The sequence below is a fragment of the Pseudonaja textilis genome, chromosome 7 (genome assembly GCF_049901715.1).
Source record: "Pseudonaja textilis isolate UNSWEBS1 chromosome 7, rPseTex1.2, whole genome shotgun sequence".
Taxonomy (NCBI): Eukaryota; Metazoa; Chordata; class Lepidosauria; order Squamata; family Elapidae; genus Pseudonaja; species Pseudonaja textilis.
In genome coordinates this window covers 59,494,551-59,513,589 of record NC_141996.1, presented here as the reverse complement: position 1 = coordinate 59,513,589, position 19,039 = coordinate 59,494,551, and the positions used below count along the sequence as shown (strand labels likewise).

General features: G+C 48.4%; 1 protein-coding gene and 1 long non-coding RNA gene across 6 annotated transcripts in view; one reads left to right on the top strand and one right to left on the bottom strand.

Moving 5' to 3' along the window:
* The window catches only part of LOC148125359 (uncharacterized), a 318,026-nt gene that overhangs the window by 93,848 nt on the left and 205,139 nt on the right, over nucleotides 1–19,039 (top strand). The gene's annotated exons all lie outside the window — the stretch shown is intronic.
* The window catches only part of SRPX (sushi repeat containing protein X-linked), a 131,854-nt gene that overhangs the window by 68,538 nt on the left and 44,277 nt on the right, over nucleotides 1–19,039 (bottom strand). The gene's annotated exons all lie outside the window — the stretch shown is intronic.

Here is a 19,039-nt window from a genome sequence, read left to right as displayed (position 1 = left end):
CAAGAAGTGAGAGGAGCCGAATGTCAACTCATAAAATATTCCTATGCCTGTTTTAGTAGTTGTCATTAAAAAGGGGGGGAGGAAAGAAATCTGGAAGAGCAGTGCAGCAAAGTGAAAGTACATACCTTTAAAAGATTGTAACTAAAATACCAGAGTTTTTGCCTGCAAATATATTTAACGGGAGAACATGAATGATGACACCCAGCCCGTGAATGTGCTCATTTGGAGAATTTGGTTTATGAGACACCTGGGGGGGAGGGAGTAAACAGGATCATAGGTGACTGTAAATTACATATGCTAGAGTTGGCTTCATACAGGGCAGAGCCAGTATGTTGTCTCTAATATATCCTTTGAAGTTTGGCTTGAGAATCATGATTTAATTAAAGCGATTGCTGGAATCCTGACAGCAGCAGCAGAACATGTGGAGAGGGTTGTGTCAGCTCCGGACGGGTCAGCAGCTGCTTCTCTCCCCTGCTGTTCTAGCTGGAAGAGTGAGAGAGCTTCAGCAAAAAGAGTGAGAGAGCTTCACCCCTTGATCAAGTCCGGGACAGCTGACAGTGGCTGCGGGGAGCAGAGCCTGGAAGCCCTGATGCACCATGTGTGTGGCCGTAGGAACAGCTGATGGGTGGCAGGGGGGAACTGGTCCCAGAAGCCCTGATGCCACCAGAATCACCATTGCCTTCCTTGCCACCATTGCTATTGCCACCTTGCTGCCACTGCATCCCCACCTCCTACAAGTATGGTGAGCATGAGCTCCAGGTGGGGGGACTGACCGCCTCAACTGCTGCTCCCACCGACTTTTCTCCACACCAAGAGTGGAGGTATGAGAGAGAGAGAGAGAGAGCAGCCCTCTTGGCATGGAGAAAAGTTGCGCATCTCCCCATATTTCTTTCTCCACGAGCAGGCTCTTACAGAACCTTTAAACTTAGAATGCTTCACAAATGAGGAGGAGGGGATGAGGCTGCTTGCAGAGGAATGTGGGGGGACACCTGACTTCTCTGCACTGAGCTGCTTTCACCAGTGACTCCAAATGTCTAATATGTTTTGCCTAGCTAAGACTAGATTATCAAGGAAGAGAGAATAACATGGAGCAGATGCCTAGCAAAATTTAGTAATACTGCAGATTGGCTGTTTACACTGAAATCAGGTGCAAGATAGTGATGGTAGGTAAATTATTGGCAGTTTAGTTTGGTATTTATTTCAGTAGGCTGATTTTAGAAAGCTAAACAGGATCAGACCTGGTAACTACTTGACTGGGAAGCCAACACAGAATAGGGTGTGGGGAGGAATGGGTTAGGGTTAGGGTACACTGGAACACATTAAAAGTGAAATATATATACATATCCATACACATACATAACACACATATACACATGCTATATATATATACATATAATCATTGTCCATTTTGAATAGAGGAAAGGAAGAAAGAGTATTGGATACATATGCACTAATGTGTATGAAAAAAACTGCAAAGAAATAGGATTATAAAAAACAGCTTCCAATCTTAGCACTTATAGATGAGAGAAAGAGAGATGAGAAACAGAGAAAGAAAGAAAAAGAGAGAGATGAGAGAGAGAAAGATGAAAGAGAGAGATGAGAAAAAAAGGAAGAGATACAGAGAGAGAGATATCTGTTTAAAAGAAAATAGAAAAATGGCTCTTTGAGTGTTTAAGGTCTGCAATGACCCTGGGTTAGGCAAACACCATGGTCATTAAATGAACACTGTGGTTGTTAAACAATTCCATTTTCCCCAATGGGCATTTTTAACTGGAAACCAAACGGAATTGTTGGAAACTGGCAAAAAAACACTAAATCTCAGTCACAAGACCGTGTGGGATGTTGTAATTGGTCATAAGTGTGTGTGTGTGTGTGTATGTGTGAGCATGGCTGTCAAAACACCAAAAACAGGTCAAGTAGCTCTGGAGAGGTCAGTCATAAATTAGAACACTTGCTAAGCAACTGGCCATTAAGCGAGGACCACTTATATTTGGTTTGCCAGTCACATGGCCACCTAGCCATGACCACCTGTCACATGGCCACCAAGCCACACCCACAAATTAGACCATGCCCACAGAATGGGCGTTGTTTACCTGAACGCCACTTTTCCTTGTAGGTGAGACAGGTCAGAATGGGTAGTAGTCTTCCTTGTCTGCTTAGGACTAAGTCTGTGCAAAAGGCTTATTAGCCTAGCTCCGCCCACTCCAGGTGACTCCTCCCTAGTTTATGCGAAGACTGTGCAACAGACCGGGTTGCCTCTAATGAAGGAAAAAGAACAAGAAGTCAGTAGAGGCTCCCTAAGGTCCCAGGAAGGGAATGGGCGTTGGTTCTTACCTGACACGCCATTTCTCTTCGAGCTGCGAGGATCATCCAGAGTGGGAGGTGCTTCAGTCTGTGATGTTGTAGGCTGAGCTTAATTACTGAGGAACGCTCCACCCTCCATCACGTGGCTACCTAGCAGCTTTCCCCAGTTTATGCGAAGGTGAAAGAGAAATTCATACTCTCATCCTACTAGACGTAAAGGTTCACTGGCCAAAACAAGACCCCACCAGACGGTAAGAAAATAAGGGAGGGGCTGGATGATCCTCGCAGCTCGAAGAGAAATGGCGTGTCAGGAAAGAACCAACGCCCATTCTCCTTAGAGCTGCTCGGATCATCCAGAGAGTGGGACATACCAAAGCTTGGCTGTCCTACGGGAGGGACTCCATCTGGTTCGGGAGCCTCTGCGGGTCCCTGGGGACTCGCTGAAGGACTCGTCTGCCAAACGAGGCCTCTGCCGAGGCAAATATGTCAATCCTATAATGCCTAATGAAGGGAGACGGGGAGGCCCAGGTGGCAGCCCAGCAAATATCAGTGATTGGGGCTTGGGAGGCCCAAGCTGCCGAGGTAGTCGCACTTCTGGTGGAATGTGCTGTTATTCCGCTGGGAACTGGCAGAGCCTGAGGCAAGGACGCCTTAGAAATAGTAGCTCTGACCCAGCGGCCGATAGTTGAAGGGGACACTTTGTGACCCAATGTCTTGGGTTGAAAGGAAAGGAATAGGGATTCGGACCTCCTAAGGACTGGATGCGCTTAATGTAAATGCGAAGGGCACGTCTCACATCCAGGGTGTGCCAAAAACATTTCCCTCTCCCACGAGGGATTGGGGCAGAAGTTTGGGAGCGTGAGTTCCTGTGCCCTGTGGAAGGCTGAGTTGACCTGGGCAAGAAGGTAGGGTCAGGCCGGAGGACCACCGAGACGGCATGGAAGATGCAAGGGTCCTTTCTCACCGACAAGGCTGAGATCTCTGAGATTCGGCGAGCCAAGGCAATGGCCACCAGGAACACAACTTTGAATGTTAAAAACTGGGGGGTGGATTCCCTGAGAGGCTCAAAGGGGTGGTTAGTAAGGGACATAAGGACCTTATTGAGGTCCCAGGTAGGATATCGGTGAATGGTTGGAGGGCACAATTAGTGGCTCCTCCTAATGCGAGGGTGGTGGAAAAGGGAACCAAGGTTGTCACCGGCGATGACAGTTGTAAGGGCTGTGATCTGTCGCCTCAAAGTGTTAGGGGAAAGCCCTTTCTTCAGACCCTCTTGGAGGAAGTCCAAAAAACCCGAGCAATGGAGGGCGAAAGTGGGTTGACCTGGAATTTATGGCACCACTTGCTGAAACTATTTCAAGTGACATCGGATATTCGGGTAGTTGAGGGCCGTCTGGCAGCAAAAATGGTATCAATAACCTGATCAGAGAGCTTCTTGTTTCTCAGGCGGTTCCACTCAACCTCCAACGGCTAACTGGAGCCATTGGAGATCCGGATGTCGGAGGAGTCCCTGAGAAAGGGAGATGCTGTTCGGGGGGATTTTCCAGGGAGGGGCCACCGATAGGTTGTGGAAGTCCACAAACCATGGGCGTCTGGGCCGGTAGGGGGGCCACCAGAATTAGTTCTGCCTGCTCGTGGATCAGTTTCTGAATGACTCTAGGGCTAATGGAGGGTATGCATATAGAAGCCCTGGGGGCCAGGGGCAAGGGAGGATGTTGTAATTCTCGGCCCCGTGGGAAGGGTACCTCGAGAAAAACCTTGGAAGTTGTGTGTTGAGGGGGGATGCGAAGAGGTCCACTGTCGGGAGGCCGAAGATCATGGTCGCCTCCTTGAGCAGAGACAGGTGGATGCACCACTCGGACTGGTCCACCGTGGCCCTGCTCGGCCAGTCTGCTTGGGTGTTTGAAACCCCGGAGATGTGGTCTGCTTTGAGAGAGGGGGGATTGCGCTCCACCCAACGGCAGAGGCGCTCGGCCTCTCTCATCAACCGTATGGACTGGGACCCCCCTGCCTGTTGATGTGAGCCTTGGTGGAGATGTTGTCCATGAGTATAAGGACGTGCCGCCCTCGTACCTGAGGGAGGAAGTTGCGCAGGGCCAGGTTGATGGCGTGGAGTTCCAACCAGATTATACTGCATGCCCGTTCTGCCTCCAACCATCTGCCCTGTGTCGTGAGCGAGTGGGTGTGAGCGCCCCATCCGGACAGACTGGCGTCTGTGGTGAGGATGAGGCGTTGGAGCTCCTTGAAGTACTGACCCTAGTTGATGGCGGGGTTGGTCCACCAGAGGAGAGACGTGAGGACCCTTGGAGGCACCTTGACCGTGGTCTTTGAATTGCTTCTGCCGGATCTTTGGAATGGAAACAAGAACCACTGTAGGGATCTGGTATGAGACGGGCCCAGGGAACAATGGAAATGCATGAGACCATTTTACCTAAGAATTTAGACAATTCTAAAAGTGTTACCTTTTTTTGCTCGCCGGATATGATTGACGGATTCCTGGATGCTAAGGAATCTTTCCGAGGAAAGGAAGACCTTCCCTTTAACCGTAACAAAGACAGACCCCAAGTGGGTCATCCGGTTCGATGGTAACAATTGGCTCTTTTGCCAGTTTACTAGGAACCCATGGTCCTGGAGGGCAGAGAGAGTAGCTCTGGTGTCCCTCTCTGGTTGGCAACTGGAGCGAGATAGGATGAGGATATCATCCAGGTAGCAGTGGAGACGCACAGGAAGGTTCCTGAGGTGAGCCGCTAGGGCCGCGAGGACCTTAGAGAAGGTTCTGGGGGCAGATGCCAACCCAAAGGGGAGGGCCACACATTGGAAGTGGCGGTGATTGTAACAGAACCTGAGGAATTTGGAATGGGTATAGACGCTTCTGAAAGATCTATAGAAGAGAGCCAGTCCCCCTGCCTGGAGCCCAGTAGAATGGACTGTAAGGTGTGCATCTTAAACCTGCGGTGGATCAGGTAATGATTAAGCCGTTTTAGGTCTAGAATTGCTCTCCATCCACCTGAGAATTTGCATCAAACTGTGTTTGGTGGGATCCCTCGAGGGGGAGGATGCCACGAAAAGGTCGGGGGGGGGGCATGCTGAAATTCCAGGGCGAGTCTGAACCTGATAGTGTCCCGGACTCAGGGTAGAAGAGTCCCATCGGTCAGCGGGTTGCCTGAGGCGTCCGCCGATGGGAAGGGAGGGGCAGAATCTATCTTGGATGCCGGAAAGGCTTCCCCCCTGAACCCCTGAAGGAACGCTTGTAGCCCTTCTGTTCCTGTTGCCCAGATTGGCTTGATCCTGGGGTTGGAATGGCCGAAAGGAGGGAGGACTTGGGTACCCGGGCAGGAAGGGAGACTGGAGAAGGGTCGGGAGGACCCTCTCCGAAATGGCTGAGGGGCTCTGGGTTCTAACCTCTGAAAAAGAGAAGGGAGAAATTTTTTTCTTGCTTTGGGTTTCGGCTAGCAGGGGCTCCGGAGCCCTGCCGAATAGTTTGTCCCCCTTGATGGGGGCAGTGGCCAACTTAACTTTGTTTTTTACATCCGCCTGCCAGTGTTTGAGCCAGAGCAGGCAGCGAGCTGTAACATGAGAGGTTATGGCTCAGGTGGAGAACTTAACCACATGGAAGGTGGAGTCGGCCGAGAATTCTGCTGCAGCCGTCAGTTTGGCGATGTCCTGGTGTGCCCTTGTATTAGAGGGGGGAACATGCTGTTTTAGTTGGCGGAGCCACCGGACCGAGGACCTGGTGAAGGAGGCGGCCATGGCCGATCTAATGGCCCAAGTGTCGGCTTAGTGAGCCTGACGTAAAGCTAGTTCAGACCTCTTGTCCTCGGGTTTCAGAGCCTCCAGAGGATCACTAGGGGAGGAGGAGGATGCTAAGCCAACAATGGGCTCATCGACCTCGAGAGTATTAAGTAGGGTGCAGAAGTTTGAGTCGAGGTTGAAAAACCTCTTGTCCTGGCTGGGGGGCAGGAGGGGCCCCTGTGGAAGCCAACTGATTTGAGACTAGGTCGTGAAAAGATGGGTGGAGCCGGAACAACCTCAGCTTCCACAATGGGCTGCCTGAAAATGGCGTCCTCTGGGCCCTCTGGGGAAGGGTGGGCAGAGGGAGACTGTGTGGAGAGGCCCGAGATGTTTTTGGCCTTAAAGAGGAGCGATTTATACAGGTGTGGCTTGAACAAGCCCACAAAAAAGGTTGATCGGGGGTGAGACCCTCATCCTCGGACATCTCCCCCTCCATAGGATCTATCTCTGATAGGGGCTCATCATGGTGTGTAGACCCCCATTCAAATTCTTCCTCCCCCCTGAACTCATCCAGGCCCTCTATCTCCTCCTCCAGTTCCCCTTCTGGGAGAGGGAGGTCCCTCTGTAAAGGTACCTGACCGTGGGGAGGGTCCGATCTAGTCGAGGACCTGACTGATAGAGGCTTGTGTTTGGGAACCATCAGGAGGAGGCCGGTTCTGGACATCTGTTGGAGACCTTCTATAATCCCCTGGTGGATAGCCAGCTCCATCCCTGCCCTCAGCTGTTCAGGGATCTCGACTGTGGCGGGCTCCTCTTGGCGCTTACCAGCGACCATGGGAGTAAAGGTAGCTTCGGGTGTCCGTCTGGTTATCGGTCCAGGGGCCTGATGCTCCAGAGTTGAGCTGTGCCTGGAGAGGGAAGAGCAATCTGGAGGAGGGGGATAGCCAACAGGAGGCAGTGTTTCCCATGTACTTTGATTCCATTTTTGTTTCACTGTTGCACATGCTTAGCATGTTAGAAGTACAGGGTCACTTGCCATTGTACTATTAGTAATGCCCTTGTGTAGAGGTAGAAGGAATGGAGGGTGGGAGGGCTGGAGGCACCGGTTGTGACTCCCTGGATCGCCTGTTGAATTCTTCCTCCAAGTCTTATGGCATCTTAAGGCGTCTCTTTGAGAGGCCTTAGAAGTTTCCTTAGCCTGTCTGCGCAAATAGTAAGACTTGGATCTGGCCTTCAAAGAAGGGCCTTTAGTGGAATTGTCATCTGCCATTTTAAGAAGTAAGGAACGTATATAAAGATACTATAGGCAGTTGGCTCACCCAGGGTTCGGCCTACAGCAAAGGCCGGGTGTCCTTTCAGCTGGCCCGCGCCCCCTTTTGGAATTTAGATGTATATAATCAATGTTATTGTTATATTATTGTTATTATTATTAGTACATATACGTATCTGTTAGCTTTGTTATTTACACATATATGTATATATGAGAATGTATAAATTTATTTACTATTGTTATTATTCTTAATATATATATATATATATATATATATATATATATATATATATATATATATATATATATATATACAATATTTATTTATTTGTTTGTTTGTTTATTTAAATAACAAATATATAATTGATTAGCTAGGTTTGGAGCTCCAAGGAGAGTAGTAGTCCAGGAGATTATTATCCAATTGGCCAAATGAATGCCGGAGGCCGAAGCACAACCCTGGAGATAAGGCCTCTAGCAGCTTGACTCCCAGACAACAATCGGGAGGAAGTGACTGCTTTTACTTTGCCCTGAGCGCTGCTGCGGAAAGGCCAACAATTCTGAATTTTGAGCAAAATAACAGTACAGAATACTAATAGCTCCAACGGACTGGGAGGCCTGTGTAATGAGCTAGCACCCTCGCAGCCGATAATGAGGCCGGAAATTGGCGCCCGAATACGAGGCGGCGCCCAAAATGGCGGCCACCTACAGATCTCCTTGTCGGGGCTGCTCAGAGCGGAACTAGGCTCCTCCAGCAAGCTTAGAATGCCGAGAGGGGCAGCGAAGAGAAATTCGCCCCTTCCTGGGGCAATTGGCATTCGTGGTGGGGGGAAAACCAGCAGCACTTACAGTGCGATCAGTTCAAGCCACTACAAGGACGGCGTGGAAAAGCGGCAGGAAAAAACAAGCCAAATCGAGGGAGAGGGTGGGGGGGTTAGCGCAGGAGCGCTGCTAAACCGCCCGCTCTTTTTCCCCCTTGGGGGCAAGGAACGCGCTCCCCTGTGTTCTAAGACACCCCAGATGCGCAGAGGCTAAGGAAATAATAGGCAAGGCAAACCTGAGAAATTATTGGAAAAATCTTGAATCGGCCAAGGAGAGGAGTGGAAACAAACACAGCCTAACTCTCACGAAGGCTGAGCATAAACTGGGGAACGCTGCTAGGTAGCCACGTGATGGAGGGTGGAGCGTTCCTCAGTAATTAAGCTCAGCCTACAACATCACAGACTGAAGCACCTCCCACTCTCTGGATGATCCGAGCAGCTCTAAGGAGAACGAGTCTAAGAGTGGGGCTGACCTGTCTCACCTACAAGAAAAAGTGGTGTTCAGGTAAATGCCTATTTTCCCTTGTAAGGCATCGACAGGTCAGGATGAGACATACCAAAGCAGGGTTGTCCTCGGGAGGGTTAAGACTGGTCCTGACTGGCATGTTCCGAAACGATCTGTTGGAGGACCCGTCTACCAAATGCCGCATCTGCTGATGCAAAGGCAACCAGATGACAATGACAGATGAAAGGCGAAGGTGAGGTCCATGTAGCCACCTTACAGATCTCCTCCACTGACACCTGTGTAGCCCATGCTGCAGTTGTAGCCGCACTATGGGTGGAATGGGCCATAATGCCCCTTGGAACTAGCAGAGCCCCACTGGACTAGGCCCTGGCTATACATGCTTTGATCCATCTGCTCACCATAGATGGAGTGACCTTGCCCCCCCCCCCAATGAGGAAGACTGGAAAGAACAAAAACAAAGACTCCGTCCATCTGAAGACAGCTGCACATTTAATGTAAAGCTTTAAAACTCTGCGCCCATCCAGAGTGTGCCAAGTCTTTTCAAGCTCATGTACCAGATGGGGACAGAAATCTGGAAGAACCAGCTCCTGAGCTCTGTGAAAAGATGTGTTGACCTTCGGAGTGAAGGGTGGATCCAATCTTAAAACCACCCGATGAGGATGGAAAATGCAGAGGTCAGGACAACCCGAGAGTGCAACCAATTCCGAGACCCTCCTCACAAAGGTGATTGCCACCAGGAAAACTACCCTCTGAGTAAGGAGATGAAGACTGGCTTGTCAAAGTGACTCAAACGGAGACCTGGTGAGGGACTGTAATACTTTGGGCAGGTCCCAGGAGTGGTACCTATGAACCATAGGAGGGCAAAGTTGGAAGTCCCCCTGAGGAACCTATGAACCGTAGGATGCTGAGCCAAAGTTTCCAGTTTCCGACACGACAAGACCGACGAAATGGCTGCCACCTACCATCGGAGGGTATAGGGAGAAAGACCTTTGTCCAGACCCACCTGTAAAAATTTCAAGACTGCAGCCACTGAAGTGTGTCGAGGTAAGATGTTGGACTTGGCACACCAACCTGAAAAAGGTTGCCAAGTAGCTTCATAAATGTAAATTGTTGACAGGCACCACGAGCCTAAATCGTTAGGATAACCTTGTTGGAAAGGTGGGCGCTATTTAAGATGCCCCACACAATTTCCACACTGCCAGTTGCAACCACTGGGGATCCGGGTGAGACAAGGACCCCTGGAGAAGAGGGACATCTTCCTCTGGAATACTCCAAGGGGTTTTTACTGAAAGGCCCATCAAGTCAGCAAACCAATGTCTGCGGGGCCCATAGGAAGCCACCAATATAATCTTGGCCTGTTCCAACAAGAGCTTACGAATCACAGCTGGCATGAATGGCAATGGCGAAAAGACATAGAGGAGCCCCAAAGGCCAGCTGCAATGCAAAGCATTAGTGCCTTCCGCACCCTGGGAGAAAAACCTTGTATAATATCTGGGCAGGTGGGCATTTTAAAAGAATAAACTTTATTAATTTTACAATTAAAACAGACAAATAACACGTACATAAATGTGAAAGAGAGAACAAAAAATGAAAAAAAGATCAGAAAACAGTTAAAAACACTTTCATCCTCGACAGTTTGTGGGACCTTATTTTCAGCCTTATCTTAAACCGTCTATACAATTGATCCTTGTGCGAGTGTGTGTGTGTGTGTGTGTGTGTGTGTGTGTGTGTGTGTTTTCTTAAGTTTTCGAGGGTATTTATATGTATGGTATTCAGCTTTGCTTGGGTATTTTCCCACGTCATTATAGTTGTGCTTTTAAAGTTGTAGCAATGTTTCAGCAGAATCTCATCTGCCATCATCAGGCTTCTGTATAGGGTTTCTTAGGAAAATAACCAACATCCTAAGAAACCCCAAAGACAAGATCCAGCTAGAAAACCAAGGAGTTTATGAATACCATGCAACAATTGCCCAGCCACATACATTGGACAAGCCAACAGGAGAATAAATGCACGCATCGCAGAACACAAAAGCGCAGTCAGAAAAGAAGAAAATACCTCCTCCTTCTTCCAGCACCTTAAAGCCACAGGACATGAAATTAATTTCGAAGGAACCAAATTAATATCCAACACTGAACACTCCAGCAAGAGAATAATCAGGGAAATAGAGAAACACCCCCATAACATGAATAAACGGGACGATACCTCCCGCCTACCAGACATCTGGAAACTAGCCCTCACCAACAAACGAGTCCCAGCCACGAAAACCAGCACCAGACCCAAAACAACATGGGACACCACCGCCAACCCCTCTCATCAGACCCAGGCCCAAATCCATCCTATAAATGAAGGACAACCACCATCCAGAGACCAGACCACGGCTGCTTCGCCAGCTGTCACACCCCCCAGACCCCAAAACCAAACAAGCTGACACACGCCAAGAACACAGACCCAGATCATAAACTTGAAGTCAGACCAAAACCCAGAATGCTACATCACAGCCACCTGCTCAGGATATCACATCAGAAAACTCAGGAAATTACACCACAAGAACTCAAGAAGTTGCAACACAGCAAACAACCCAGGAAATCACAGCACAAGACCAAGGATACCACAGCAATAAAACTCACAAGGTCACCACACAACCCATTACCCAAGCCGTTACAACACAGGAGGCTAATGGAAAAGAGATCAAAACACAAACAACCCTGGAGATTAAAGCACAAGATCCAGGATATCTCCACAACAAAACTCACAAGGCCATCACACAGCCCATTATACCAACATCATCTCCATCAACGAATCAAGAGGCAGCAGCCCAGCCAATCAGCCCAGCACACCAGCCCCCTCCCCAGTATTTATAGAGACACGGCAGCTCCGATCACACAGTTTGCACTGACACGAAGCCGAAAGCACCAGCCTGAGGATGGTGAGTGGGACCTCACCAAAACGTCACCAAGATAGTCTTAATCTTACATGGGAAAAGACCCGAACACACCTAGACCTACATATGTATGTATGTATGTATTTGTGTTGTGACTCCAGGATTGGAATCTGTTCCGTTGGCAGATATGAGCTCAAGCGAAGAGGATCTGGCAGTGAAATTTGAGCCTGCATTGCTGAGTGATTCGGAGGGCAGCCAGGATGAGGAAGTGGACTTAGCTATGAGAGACGAACCTGATTTATTTGAGGTGACCTCCCCCGAATCTCCCTCTCTGATTATACAGCAGCCGGGAACAGATAATCAGGAAAACATGCGAGAGGTTTCAAGTGCGGAGGAGGAGGGGTTTGAGGGATCCTGGCTTGACGTGAGAAATAGACAGAGATTGAGACGTCAATCTCAACTGGGAAAGAAGCGTCAAGCCAATGATTAATGAGACTAACATGCCCCCTTTAAAGGATAAAAGGAAACGGATTGGCTTGAGAAATTTGCCAGAAGCAAAGTGTCTTGTTAGAGCGAAAGTCTTGTGAAGATTCTCTGAGGCATTGTGATTTATAGGCACTTCAGGTTTGCCGAAGAATTACTGCTGCGGACTGGAAAAACTTCAGCAGTTTGGAACTTCAGAATTGTGATTGCTCACCTGTGGATTCAGGTGAGGCATAACATATATGTATATGTATATGTATGTATATGTATGTATGTATACATATATAAATATACATACACACACACACACACACACACACATATATATATTTGTTTTCTTATGTTTTCGCGGGTACTTACATGTATGGTATTCGGCTTTGTTCGGGTATTTTCCCACGTCATTATAGTTGTGCTTTTAAAGTTGTACCAACGTTTCAGCAGAATCTCATTTGCCATCATCAGGCTTTTGTATTGCGTTCGTCTGTGAGTCAGGCTTTCACAGCCATTTTTGTTTTAAATTTGGTGCTAGCCTACTGCTGTGTTAGAATAGTTTTTTCTTCATCCTGATTGGTTGGGAGTCTTGGTCTGTGTCCATTGGTCTTGGAGTTTGCTGTGTTCTGCTTGATTGGTGTTTCTAATATCTTCGGTCTGTTTTGTAGTGTTTTTTGTCTTCATTGGCTAGCAACATTGTGTTTCCTGTATTGGAGGCTTTTAGTGCGGCTTGGCTTTGAGTAAACGGACGGCTATCATTTATTAGGAAGCTAGGTTTCATCTGGGTGCCTAGTTGGGGTGTGTTTGAGCTGGAGGTATCGGGGGGAATGTTTGTGCCCAGGTGTTTGCTTGGCTTGTGGTGTGGAGATTTTTTTGTTTGCGAGTGCAGGCTTCCAGATAATTGACAGTCTGGACAGTCTCTTCTATTCATGTTTTCAGGTCTTTTTTCAATCTCTATGGCTTCTCTAATAATTCTGTAGCTGCGGTTTTCTATAGTGGCTAGGGTTTTGGTGCCATTAAAGTCGATGCTATGACCTGTGGCTTGACCCGCTCTCAAAAGTAACCAGCCCAATCCTTCCAAGCAAAAAATAATCCAAAAGCACCCCAAACCTCCATGTGTCAAACCTTTTTCTCCAGCTCGCAACAATATAGCAAACCTCTCCAATCCGAGCCTCCTTCTCCTCTAGTCTCTACTGTTAATCTTCACTTCCTCCTCTAGAGCCCTTTTACTTTTAAACACTTTCGCGTTCTTTCTTCTTTGCCGCTTCTTTCCAGGCTCTGATGATCTTGTTGCTTCTCAACAAATCTCTTCACTATTCAACAATCGAATACTCTCACAGGATCTCCGCACAAACCTCTGTTAGCCGACACAGGTGTCACTCACTCTCTTCCATTCGCGGGTGACAGTTCGGACTATGGGATTGCCATTGCAAGCCAGCGATCTCTTGCTGGTTAGCCTCTGCAGGGTTTCTCTTCGTTGTGATGAGGGGTTGCCCTCCCCTCTCACCGCAGCCTTAGTCTCCCGACACTGGCACGGTTTTCTATGGGAACTGTGCACCCCAGGGTGTCGCGCCAAACAGCAAAAAGGATTTAGAAGGACCAGAGACTGGCTTTTACACCTCTCTTCATCTTCACATCATCACCGGAAGTCTCTGGGCATTAAGGGATGAGGCAAATAGATCTACCACAGGGCAACCAAATATCTGGCAGATCCAGTAAAATAGGGAAGGATGCAATTGCCATTCCGCATGGTCAATGGTCATTCTGCTGAGCAAATCTGCCTGTGCATTATCAGACCCAGAAAAGTGCCCAGCCCTGATTGAGAGAAGGTTCCATTCTGCCCACCTAACCAGAGACTCTGTCATAAGGGACCGGGATCTGGTACCACCTTGCCTATTGATGTGAGCCTTCATGGCCACTTTGTCTGCCATAACCAAGACATTGGATCCAGGCACCTGGCCAAGGAATTTCCTCAGGGCCAAACGAACAGCTCTGAGCTCCAGCCAGTTAATGCTGTGAGCCTGTTCCTGAGGAATGCATAATCCCTATGCCCAGAGGGTACTGAGATGTGCCCCCCCAACCTGACAGGGAAGCATCTGTAGTGAGAATCAGACAGGATTCCAGTTGGAAAGACTGACCCCTGGACATGGCCCTGGATATCCACCAATGAAAGGAAAGTAACACTTGTCTAGGCAACTTACCCTTCCTTGGGGAGTGATTGAACCCTGCCTTCTGGAACAGAAGCAAAAACCACTGAAGTGATCTGGTGAGAAGCCAGGACCAGGGAACAATTCCAATACAGGAAATCATCTTGCCCAACAGCTGAGAAAGAAAGTCCAAAGGGACCAAGCCCTTGTCCTGAACATGCCTGATCATCCCCTGAAGATCAGACAGACGCTCCTGGGAGAGGAATACCTGACACACTCTAGTGTCAATAATGGCCCCCAAATGAAGGAGATGCTTTGTGGGAGAGAAATGAGTCTTTTTCTGGTTGATGGAAAACCCCAGGCTCTGCTGCCCAGATATAGTAGCCTGCAGACCCTACTGGGCACTCTGAAAGGAAGAAGATATTATTAATATGTCATCCAGATAACAAACATTGTAGATGCATCGGGAAGGAGCGGAGATGCGCTGCCAAAGGGGCAAGAATTTTGGTAATACCCTGGGGGTTGAAGATAACCCAAGGATTATCTTTGGCCCCCAGGGTATTACCAAAATTCTTGCCCTTTATTGGAAAGGCCCTGTATTGGAAAGGTGTACCCTGATAACAGAACTGAAGAAATCTCCTGTGGGAGGAATAAATAGAAACATATAAATAGGTTTCTGTCAAGTCTATTGATGTGAGGAAGGCCCCCTGCCAAACCCTTTCCAAGATGGAAGCAAAAGTGAGCATTTTAAAATGCCTGTACCCAGCAAAAGCATTGAGTCAATTCAAATCAAGAATAGACCTCCACCCCACCGAGGCCTTGGGGAAAATGAAATTTCTGGACAAGAATCCCATCCCCTGTCAATGAGGGGAACTTCCTAAATGGCTCTGAGGTCCAGCAATGCTGGATGGCCAACTCGCATCAGACTCCACCTCACTGCATCTCTAGATACTGGGCAGGAAGACAAAAACCTCAGAGGAGTGGAGTAGATTCTAGTGAAAGACCCGATCTAATGGTGGACAGACCCCAGGCGTCTGAAGTAATACCCTCCCACTGGTCAGCTAGCCATGCTAAATAAACACCAATGGGGATAGGCTGTGTTACTAGCATTGGCGATGGAACAGGCAATTTCCTGCTCTGTGAAAAAAACGTTGAGAAGAAAACTGCTGCCTGCTCTTGTCTGAGCGATCAGGACGAGGTTCTGAGCATTGATAAGAAGGCTTCAATGGCCGGTGGAATAGTGGAAGTTGACTCTCCTCTGAACTGAGGGCGTTTGCAATAAGGAGCAGATCAATGTTCCACTCTGTGGAAGTGAAGGAAGCATATTTCTTTTTAGCCTAGGTCTCCATCAGAAGGGGCTCCAGGACCTCACCAAAGATCTTATCCCCTAGGACCGGGGCAGACGCCAACTTCCCTTTATGTCTGCCATCAGCTTGCCAGCTGCATAGCCAGTGCCTACGCCTGGCTGCCACCAAGGAGGCAACGGCCTTTGTGGCAAATCAGGTGCTAGTCAAGGTGGCACCTGCCATAAAATTCAGTAGCCGCCATGATTTTGTTGATGTCCTGGTGGGTACGGACACCCAATGAGGGAATGCTATCCTGCAGCTGCTTCAGTTACATGAGCAAGGTTCTCGTAAAGGAAGAAGCCACTGTAGAAAATTTAACAGGCCAGGCAGCTGCCAAATGGGATCAGTGTAGTGACTATTCTGCTCACCTTTCATCTGCTTGGAGGACTTCCTCTGGCTCTGAAGAGTAGATGAGGAGGAGGTCATGGTAGCAACCGAATCATAAACTGTGGGGACCCGAAGGGCCTTGGTAAGTGCCGGCCCCACGTTGAAGAACCTGCAATCAGAAGCCAAAGGATTGGGCCCCCATGGCAGGAGCTTCAAACTGTTTCTTGATTACGTTCAGGAACAGCTTTGGTGATGGGACCACTTCCATCTTGACTGGTGGCTCATCAAACAGAACAGCTGACTCCTCCAAGGGGAGTGTGGATGCTGCTTCATCATCTGTGTTTTTCAACTTTGCAGTGTTTCTAGCCTTGAACCAACAAGGGACTAAACAAAGAGTGATTAAAACGTGTAAACACCGGAATCACCTGTGAAAGGACCTTCCTCTGATGACCTATCGGATTCAGGCTGATCAGGTTCACTCACCAACGATGGAGCCACTGAGGCACCAGGAGCGAGGTCTTCAGCCAGCCCAGAAACGGGATCCTGGACAAAGGAGCCTCGTTCTAACAAGAGAGTTTCATAAACCCTGGATCTCCTCTCTGATGAATCAGAAGTTACAGATGAATGATGGGTAGCTCTCTGCAAGCCTTCTGAGATGCCCTTCCTGATTGTCTGCAATTTAAAAGGGACATCCGAATCAGAAGGATCAGTAAGTCTGGCTGCAGGGGAAGTAGCAGGGAAGGAGGTTCCACCCTCTTATTAGTATGCACATGCTCCAGCCAAGGTGCCCCTTCTCCATGAAGATTCTCAGCTTGTCTGTAGCTTTCGGAAGGAATGGGAGAAGCGCCTCTTCTGAAAACTCCAGGGGACCAAGTTTAGATCACAGGTCTGGAAGAATGTCCAGGCTCCTCCAAATCCACTTCACTGAGTGCAGCCCAAGAGCGTGCAGATGTTACTCGAAAAGAGGCCTGATGCACCTTGGTGATATGCTTCTCAATGGCTTGATGGTGCCTGGAAGCATCCTTTTCCTCCGCCCTTGAGGCCTTCTTTACAGGCTGCTTCCCTTTGGCAGAAGCAGCAGGAGCCATCATTTAAGGCTTAGATGCTTTTAGAAGCTCTGGTTTCCCTTGGGGCTTCAGCCATCATGGAGAGCAAGGCCAAATCTGGACTGGAAGTCTTGTGCCCTGAGATGAGCACACAAAGGGATTTATGAAATTATCTTCAGGGGGAATCTTCTCTATCCCCACACCAACCACCACTTTCTTCTGCCCAAAAGCACTTCAGTAGAAAGATTTCTCTTCCTACTGGGACTCAAACCCTCCTGGGCCTGTTAGGACAATATAAAGAAACCAGGCCCTGCCAGGAGTCCAAGGGTCTTGGTCTACTTCGGGATAGGGAAACCAATCCCCCACCAGGAAAATTGAAATTTATAGTGCCTATCCTTCGATGTCGCCCGCAGCTCCAGAGGCAACTGGTGGTGACTAAAGGTGCAGCAGTGGTGGGAAAAAGAAGTCTGGTCTTTAAAATGGCTGATTGAGTCTTCAAATTGCCCACACGATTTCAAAATGGCCATAGGCCATGAGGGATCTTCCGAATGGCCACCAACTTCTTCTTCAGGGAGAGGATTGAATCCTCCGTTTCCGATGCTGTTAGGCAGAGAAAGTTAACAAACTCCAATACAAAAAGGTAGCTGCAAGATCCACACAGCTACTGCTCCACCACAGGGTAGGACAATCCCCGCAGCTCTGAAGAGAGCGTGGCTGCCGCCCATGCTCCTCAAAGAATGCTGTACAGAAAGAAAGCACCTCCTCTTCACCGCGGAGTGCCGAAAAATGGCCCCGCGGCTCCCCAGCAATGGCAGAAACCTCCGCTCTCATTTTCTGGCCGTCTGACCAATTTGCGATCTATTCTTCGCCCCGAAGGGCTGGAAATGGCTGCTCCGGATCCCCAGAGTTGTCTTCAGCTGTCTGGTGCTCCTGCCCATCAGCTGTGTTGCGGAGCACCAATTTTAAACTGGGAATACGAAGAGGAGGCTTTTTAGCAAGAAAGGAAAAAGAAAGGAAAAAGGAAAGTTTCTACTAAGGCTGCCTTTGGAAGAAAATGCTCCAAAGGCAGGAGAGGCAAACCACATGTCCTTGTTTACAAAGGACAGAGCATAAACTGGGGAGGAGTCACCCAGAGTGGGCAGAGCTAGGCTAATAAGCCTTTTGCACAGACTCAGTCCTAAGCAGACAAGGAAGAGTACTACCCATCCTGACCAGGGGTGAGATTCAAATTTCTTAACAACCAGTTCTGTGGTGTGGTCTAATTCGTAGGGGTGGCTTGGTGGTCACATGACTGGCTGGGCATGCCTTGTATGTAAATATTGTACATATTGATGTAAATATTGAATTTTTTATTTTTAAAAAAGAAACTTTTACCCAAAGTCAGAAGTTGTGGGAGCTTCATCACTGGAGGCTTTCAAGAAGAAATTGGACTGTCATCGGTCAGAAATGGTGTAGGGTTAGGCGGGGTGGGGTTTGGAGTAGATGACCTACAAGGTCCGTTTGTTAATCTGTTAAAATAAGGAAAGGGAGGAAACTGAAGCCTATACAGGCTGACCTGATGTCAGGCGAGCTGGGCCTCTCCCACCCACCCCCATGATCCACCCCTTCAGACAGAGTCCACTTGACAGTTGGAAATTGATCCAGGGAAGAAAAGCTACCTGGATTATTTTAAAATAGCTAAAATTCAGATACTTTTTCTCTTCCCAAATAAAGTTCGGCTGTTGTTTTGGGGTGTTTCAGAACATCCAGCTGGACACAACCCGACTTCATCGCCCTATACTACACATAGGGACTATTCAGAGGGCTGAAAAAAGTAAATTATGACTGGTCCTTGCACTTATGACTGGTCCTCACATTTATGACAGGTCCTCATATTTATGACTATTGCAGCATTCTTAGCAACCATGTAACTCATTTCACAACTGTGGTCCTTCACTTCACCATGGTGACAAGATAGGTTGTAAAACCTAGGGGCAAAACTCACTTTGAACAAATGTCTCACTTTAGTAACAGAAATTTTGGGCTCAGTTTTGGTCATGAGTCAAGGACTAGCTGAGTTTTATTTCCCTATACATAGGGAGTATTCAGAGGGCTGAAAAAAGTGAATTATGATCGATCCTCGCACTTATGACTGATCCTCACATTTATGACCAGTTGCACTTATGACCTTGCACCTAGCCATGTCCACCCAGTCACATGACCACATAGCCATGCCCACAGAACCAGTAGTA